Below are 8,507 nucleotides of genomic sequence, written 5' to 3'. Positions count from 1 at the left end.
TCTCAAGTTAGTTGCTGGATTGACTGCATGACAAAGGGAACAAAAACAGCACTTAAGGACAAAGTTTCCTTCCCTCCTCCAGTACTGATAGAAATGCTGCCTTTTACCTTTAGTACCTTCACATCAGATTCCTCTCTGGCAGATTCCTATGCTTCTAACAACCTCAGTGCTGCCCTGCACAGACGCCGGGCACCAACTGTCACTGGACTCTGCACCATAGAACACGCACACAGCTCAGCACTTCTGTTTCCTCACAATTGGAAGGGTTCTGGAATCGGGAGCATGAAGCGGACTAGAGATACCTCACATCCCTCTGCTCCTTACGAGCCCTTCCATTTTAAAACAAGATAACCCCAGACAAATCTGTTAGCACAGCAGCCCAAATGCTAACCAGAACACACAGTGTGTAACGCTGAAAGTACCAGTTTAATGCCGCACCACAAACCCTATATAGTGGTACAGGTGACCACCCCTATCAGATACCCATGACCTCCATGACTCCACTGCTGGTGCATGCAGGCACCACCTGCCCAATACCCAACATCTCCCCCCTCTTTATTATCTGCAGCCCCTGTAAAGGTTCCCCTGCAAACTCCCTGTTACCCCAAAGGTGATTTGCACATTTAAGGCTATTCCGCAAATGAATCAATCATTAAACATATGCGAAAAACAATGAAACTGTCATAATAACATACCAAAGAGATGCAGCTGCAGTGACTACAAACCTGAAAGCACACAACAGCAATCTGCCTAAAAATTGTGAAATGCTGTATGGCAACACTTAGTCAACTTGTAGAGAACGGTGCATTCAAGTTCAAGATAACAGCACAGTACACAATGGAGTTACAACTTCTCCAAATTCAATGTAACACTATTGTACAGAATCTTCATGGCAATCCAGTTCTGTCCAGTGTGCATTATAATGTCACACTCCATAACCAAATAAGAAGACAAAACCATATTGGCTGTGCAGAATCGTTCTGAATGTCCACCACTGGGGGACTATCCAGGAACAAGGTCTCCCCCGCTCACGAACTATCAGTCCGGCACGAAGGCTGGATTCCCAGTTCGGACCTTCAGGCACATTGGGAGCAATGCTGTCTCATGTGCCGTTACCAGCAGCCGCTGCCCAGTGCTGACGTCAAATCACTGGCTGCACTGGAGACATTAACCAAGGAGTTGTTGGCCAAAACTGGTGCTGAGATGTTCAGATCCTCACGGTGCACAGGATGGCTCGTCATTTTGTGCCGGCTTAACCCAACGTGCCGGCAGCCAGCAGGGCCCACTTGGGGTCCCGACACAGACGTGTTTCCTGCCCTTGACAAGGAGTGGCATAGGGTCTGGGAGCCATGGCCCTCCGTCGGGTCTGATCAGGACCTGACCTATTGGTGTGCATTTGGTCAGCTGATGGTCTCCCTTCCAATTCTCTCAGTTAACTTTCTAAGAGCACCAAAGGTGGGTAGCAGCTTCTGCGCCTCTTCGTCCCCTGCAAAAGCTCACAGAACTCCATGCTGGCTTTCTCTAATGCTGACCGACTCACACAGTGAGAAGCTCCGTCAGCCAGACCTCTCCGCATTATCCACATAATAAGCAGATTGAGGTCCTCATCACACACTCTGTGTCATCTCTTGTCAGCATGTCCTGTCCCATCCCTGGCTCTCCAGCAGGACTGTAATGCTGGGGTGAGCAACACTGGGCACTGTCAGTGTGTTTTTCTTGCAAGCATCTTCCAGGGAAATACGTGCAGGCGATCCCCACTCTTGGCTGTATCTCTGCAGTGCTGGGTCCTGTGTGAGCAGAGCTCTCTGCCCCAGAAGCCAAGTCACTGCTGTGCAGAGCTCAGCCTCAGGGTGAATGTGCTCCTGAGTTTGTCCCAGTGCAAGGACAACCTTCTCATTGCCCTTTAGGAGCACCTCTGGTGCTGATGGGTGCTCTGCTCTCAGCAACCACTGGATACACGGCTCCAGGCGCATGTGTGCTTTGTCGCCTTGAGCTGTTTGCTCTGATCGCATCTCACCCTGGGGAGCCGGGATTTCCCTTTGGTCTCGGTGTCACTTCGAGACCAGTAGCAACACTAGGGGTCAGAGGAGAGCCGCTGAATGTGTGAGCAAAGCTGCTAATTGATAAGGAGATCGCACGCGTGTGACTTCGAAACCCGAATTAATGAGCTTACCTTCACCCTCCTGACTAATGCAGACCTCATGCAGCCCTGGGCCTGCCCTTCTCCAGCCTCCTGCCTTGTTATGCCTACTCATAGGAAAAGATTTAGTATAGCTCAGAGCCCCAGGCGGCGCTTGGAATGCCAGCAGGAAAGAGCTGCTGGTGTCCACATAGCTCAGGACTGCAGCAGTGGGGCTGCTGGACCTCAGTGTTCTGAACACTCTGATGTGGAAGTGATTGGCAGATGCTGTGGCCGGAGGGATGAGGTGCCTGCAGGGCGTCCTTTGGAAGAAGGTTTGGGGAGGATGGATCCTCTGAACCAGCATCGGGGACAGGGTGCTGGGTGCAAATGCCAGTGCTGCCCCCTGTCATCCTTTTGGTTTTAAAAGGAGTACAGCTCCGTTTCCAAACTTTGCCAATGGGCTGGCTGGCAGCTTGAAGGAACTGCCATGAAATTGGTCTAATGAAGCGTTCCTGGCAGAGCTTCAGGATGGAGAAAGTGCAGTTTGTCCTCAACTGAGCTGAGGTCCAATGAGCTGAGTTTCCTGGCTCAGAGCAGAGGCCGTGAGCATCACGTCTCACAGTCTGTGTCACCTGGGCAGAGCCGTTAGGCAGGGGCTGCTAGTGGGGAGATGCCAAGTTTTTCAATAAAGATGATTGCTCAGATATGCCTGAGTTCAAATGGAGGGGCCCATTGCCCTACCAGGAAGTGGAAGATGCTTGGGGGTGAGGCAGCTCGTGCTTTCCCATGCCTGTAGGACCTTACAGTGCTGTGCCTTTCCACATACCTACCCCACCTTCTTTCTTTCCCATGCAGGGGGCATCATTAATCCAGTGGGTGGCACCAAGAATGCCCGGACAGCCCCACTGCATTGTGTCTCTGTGGCAGAAGGACACACCAAGCCTGTGCTCTGCCTGGATGCCACTGATGAACTGCTTTTCACTGCCTAAAAAGGTATTTGTTGGACAGAACAGGTGTGGGGGCTGTTGGCTTTTTATGTGCTATTCTCATAGATCTCCCCAGGCTGGCGTGGGGAATTGGGGTGCATGGCAGGGATGGCTCCTTCCGGGCTGCTCCCCTGTCCCTGCGTTTTGATGTCCAGGTGCTGGAGCAGGCTGGCTCCATTGCCCTGGAGAGGAGCTGTGGGTGGTGGGAGGCAGCGCTTGGGAAGGAGTCGGTACCTCCATGCCACGGAGGAACTCCCCAGCCCAACTCTCTCAGTCACGTTCTTCTTCCTACAGACCAGAGCTGTAAGATGTGGAACTTGGTGACGGGTCAGGAAATTGCTTCCCTCAAGGGTCAGCCAAATAATGTTGTTTCCATCAAGTACTGCAGCCACACGGGGTTGGTGTTCACCGTGTCCACATCGTACATCAAAGTGTGAAACATCCAGGACCCAGCGCGCTGCATCCGCACCCTGACGTATGTAGTGGGAAGAGTGGCATTTCACTTGGAAAGTCTCTGCTGCCACTCATCGTACAACAGACTTAAAGCACAACACTTGGTACCTAGCAGTGCTGTGAAGGGTTGGAAAGGCAGCGCATCATTGTGCTGAGGGCCAAGAGACGGTTCAGACAACAGAAGCATTTGTCCACATTTCTAACATGAAGGCTGTCGCCTCCCGATCCGGCGACAAATCAAGGCTGCTGTGTGAAAGTACCGTGCCTCCGCACATGGGATCAGACGGGACTCACACACAGTGTGTAACACCGAATGTACCAGTTTAATGCCACGCCACAAACCTACCCAATGCCCAACAGGGGGGACCAGTCAATGCTGCTCATCAGCCATCAACCCCAGATGCTGGAGAAGGCAGACCATGTTGTGGTGCCGGAGCATTACACCATGGCTGAGATGGGGACACCCACCGAACTGAGGACCCACAGTGGATCCTACAGCCGGCTGCTGCAGCACTGAGGACCACAGTGCAGCTGGAGTGGGATGCAATGGGACATGGGGAGCTGTGGCTGTCTCCGCTCCCCGCTGCAGGATGGGAAGAGTGGGATGCTCTGGGATTTGTATGGAATAAAGCGGAGATGTTTTGTAGAGGAGCAGGTTGGGATGTGGGGTGTGGGCAGCTCAGCCTCAGTGCATGGTTGGTTATGGAAGCTGGGTGTCTGCCCTCAGAATGTGGCTGTGGCAGCACTGTGGGTTATGGGGGGGAAGCACAGCTCAGCCCAATACTGGATGAACTTTCCAGTCATGTCTTCATGCCAAAGCGGTGCAGATAGCACAGGGAGTGCAAAGGGGAGGAGGAGAGCAGCAGTGTGAAATGGAGCAATGGGCAAAGAGTGTGGGGTGGGGGGAGGAGGGATGAGGAGAGGTCCCCTCATCCACCCCAACCCTGAGTACGGCACAGAGCAGAATGCAGGCAGGCTGAGCACAGAACAGCCCAACACTTTATTTCACAAGAAGCAGCACAGGAAAAGCATAACAGCATAGGAAGCAGAGGGAGATGTGAGAGGTAGAGGGGATGGGGCTGTGTTCATCACCGACCCCAAATGCTCGTGTGGCCAGTTGGCCCCTTGCAGGCTGAAGCACAGCACTCAGACGGTTTGGTTACTTCCTGTGTGAAGAAGAAGAGATGGTGTCCCATAGGGCCACGTTCACATCCCAACCCTCAGCTCCCTGCAGAGTCCCGGCCCAGCCCTGGTGCAGCACCACAAGGAGCACAAGGAGCACAGGGACCCCTTCCAACCCCCAGCCCCACACCGCAGCTGTGCTCGAGTTGCTGGTTCCACCTTCCTGGCCTGTAAGGTAAGAAGAGCCATTGTCTCAGCCCAGTTTGTAGGAGGGAGGCAAGGTTCTTTGATATACCTATACCTGGTGCGGGAGTAAGAAACAACGGTTCAAACATTGGTCCGACCAGTTTATTACAAGACTTTATCAGGGAGATGGGGAAGGGGAGGACGGACGCTATTATGGTGTAGGGTGATGGGGAAGGGAATGCAGTAAAAATATGAAATAGAAGCAAGGAGTCTCTGTAGGAAGCAAGAGGGAGATATTCACCACCATGGATCCATCGAGGTTTGTAGTTCAGTCTTTGGTCTTCAGTTGTGGTGGGTCGTCAGGCGTTGTTCTGTTAATGGTGACCACGATGACAATTTCCAATGGTAGCACCAACTTATTTATATGTCCAAAGTGGTCAAGTCAGCTCTCTTTGGAGTGACAGCTCGAATCCAAAGTAGTTGAGTCAGCACTCCTTGGAATGGAAGCTTCTGGCTCTGGGATCTTAGCAGAAATTCCTTTGTTCCCATCTTCTGAGCCTTGCCAGCAGATAAGAGGGAGCAGGGATACCCATCCGCATCCTGTTTTTCACAGGGCACGATGGCTTCATTACCCAGATTTCCCACACCAAGCTGGAGCTATTTAGTCCCGGGCCAGATCTTCCGCTCATAAACAGTCCTGAGCACTCTTCTGGAGGCAAACAGCTCTGAAGGAAGGTGCTTTCAAATATTCAAATACCCAAAAAGTGATATTGATTGTCACACGGTAGCACCCATTACTTGCCACTTCAATAAATCATTGAGAGTCTTCTCACAAGAAACACCTCAGGAAGCAAGCTTGGAGCCAGAAAACAAGGAAGGACTCTCACAGCCATGACCCCCAGCCCTGTTCTTGCTGTGGGGCATGGAGCAGCTTTGAGCACCAGGAAGGGGAACCCTGGGAGAAAGCGGGGACCCCAATGCTGCCCTGGCACTGGGCAGAGGTGGGGGACAGCGCTGCCCTCATCACTCACTGGGCGCCGTGTTGTAGCCTTTCTCCTTCTTCCCTGCAGACAGAGAGATGCATCAGCACAGGTTCACATCACAGCCAGGCTGAGGGCTCCTGAGGGAGCCTCAAATCCCCCCACAGCCCCCACTGTCCTCCTACACCCCTCCACTTTTACCTGCATGGCGTCTGTAGATGATGAATCCAACGCCAGCCATGATGGCAATGGCCACAACGGCGACAACCACCCCCACCACGTTGGGCACCAGGCTGGACTGTGACCGCTCTGGGGGAAGGCAGGGCTGTCAGCAGCGGAAGGGGCAGCCCAGAGCCCCCCAGCCCCACATCCCCTCACTCACCTCATGAGTAGAGGCTGGGCTGGGGCAGGCTGGCGTGCTCCACGCAGCACTGGTACTTTTCCCCGTCCCCAGGCACCGCATCGATGGTGACCAAGGTGTGGTAGGTGCCGTAGCTGTTGGGCACGATGCCCCCCGAGTGGGTGTCCTGGCCCAGCACCATGCTGTCCTTCATCCAACTGACGGCGATAGGCTGTGGGTAGAAGCCGTGAGCGTGGCAGGACAAGGTCAGGATCCCGTCGGCCTTCTTCCCCCACACTCACACCTCGGGTTGCTCTGAAGGTGGGCGGCAGTGAGGGCCGGGCTGAGCTCCCCACGCTGAGCCCCCGCCCCACCTGCAGTCTCACACAGCAGGCCCCCCCTCACCTGTCCTCCCCAGCTCTACCTTCCCGTTCTCTACATGTCTCTGCAGCCACTGCACACAGGTTTGCTCCAGGTAATGTTTCCGTCTCTCAGCATAACCAGGTTCCTCCCACGCTCTCTTGGTAGGAACTGCCTCTGGAACCGCTGCAGTAAACATCATCGTGTCTTTGTCGAAGGCAATGAAGTCTCTCCCATCATAGCCATACTGATGATAGCCCCGGGTGGTGCCGTCCTCGAGGATGTCACAGCCCAACATCCGCTGCCATGTGTGAGACCCTGAAACACAGCCAGGCAGGGGTTGATGGGCCCCTCCAGCTCCAGGGGACCCACTGTAGTGGGGATGGGGTTGGGGTCCCCCAGGGTCGAGCTCGGTGGGGCTGTGACGGGCAGCCATGGGACGGTGCCGCCGGGCAGGACCAGCCCTGGGGGGTGCGGGCGGCAATGCACCATGGAGCCCCATCCCACAGCATGGAGCCGCGGTGCCAGCTGTGCTCACCGCCGCTCTGGTTGTGGCGCCGTGCCGCATTGACCAGGCTCACGCGGCTATTCTGCTCATTGCTCAGTGCTCTCTGGGTGTTCCTGTCCCAGTACTCGGGATCCACAGCTCCAGGTGCCTTCATCCACTCGGTGCAGGGCACGTACCTCCGACCAGAGCTGTTGTAGTGCACGAAGATTTCGCCATCCACGTACCCCACTTCAAAGAACCAGGGCTGCTCGGGGCCGGAATCCGTCATCCCTATTTCCAAGTACCGCATGGAGTGGAGCTCTGCGGGGTCGGAGCGCGGCGACCCCCCCTTTTTTATTAATTAGCAAGCTACTGCCTATAGAATAACAACACTACTTATATTAATAACATAACCATTATAACTCAATCAAGGCCTCGATTGACAATACTCAAGAAGTGAAAAAAGAGACAAGTCAAACACAGCATAACAACATTACTGTTAAACCTACTAAAAAGAACAAACACGTTTGCTCTGCAACCTAAGTTTCTGCAACCTGGAAATAAATCCATGAGGGTCCCATTGTGTTCACATGTCACTAGTTAGGAAAAGTCTTCAACTTTCATATACTCTGATATATTGATTTTTAATGGCCACTAACTATTGTGCAACAAATGCTTTTAGGATGCTCATAACCATGCCTTTGAGCTAATAATTGATAATTGAACTTTATGAAGTTGCATGTCAGATAGAACCAGTTTTAGAGGACAAATGTGCTGGAGTATCACTAGGGGCATTATTACTTATTGACCCTTGAGAAACAGCAAACCGTGTTGGTGGTGGTTGCGACAGGCGGTGCCAGCAGGGCCTTCCCTGCTTCAAAGTGCAGCTTTCCTCTCTCACCCATCACAGATTCTCTCCTGCATTCAGGGTCTGAAGGATTTCTTCCAGTTGTACACCATATCCGCATGGCCAGTGCGTGATACAGAGCCCAAGTGGAACAGCTGCCTGGAAAACAGAATAAACTATCAAATTTAGTTCTATTAGTATGCACTTTTGTCTCAAGTGATGCATGGTCATATTTTTAAAATCCCAATTAGTTGGGTGTAAGAGACGTATCCATTCTACAATACAGGGTCATCCCTTTGCCTGGGATTCCTTTCCAGGTTTTGTCTTTGCAAATTAAGAAAAGCTAATTAATAGGCTAATAACATCATGAGTGAGCAGTACTAACATACTAAAAGAGCTATTCCCATAGATTACAGCACTGATTACATCAAATCCTTTCTTTAACACACATTTGATCTATGGATAATGCCTAAAATTCTAATTCTTGAGACTGCATTGGTAACAGAAAATCACACACTATGTCAAACCATTACTAATATTATTTATAACACCGCAAGTTACAAAGCAATTCCACTAGGAAAGAAACACACAACACAGTTACTATAAAGGCTGGATGCTATTTTC

At 52.3% G+C, this 8,507-nt stretch overlaps 1 pseudogene; it reads right to left on the bottom strand.

Annotated features, from left to right (window-relative positions):
* Nucleotides 1-6,167: 6,167 nt before the first annotated feature.
* On the bottom strand, nt 6,168-7,397 carry LOC146756548 (class I histocompatibility antigen, F10 alpha chain-like; annotated as a pseudogene).
* Nucleotides 7,398-8,507: the final 1,110 nt, after the last annotated feature.

The sequence above is a fragment of the Coturnix japonica genome, chromosome 26, assembly GCF_054131305.1.
Source record: "Coturnix japonica strain WE chromosome 26, WE-NBRP24, whole genome shotgun sequence".
NCBI classification, from domain to species: domain Eukaryota; kingdom Metazoa; phylum Chordata; class Aves; order Galliformes; family Phasianidae; genus Coturnix; species Coturnix japonica.
The sequence above is the reverse complement of the archived record's forward strand: the minus strand, read 5'-3'. Positions and strand labels throughout refer to the sequence as shown.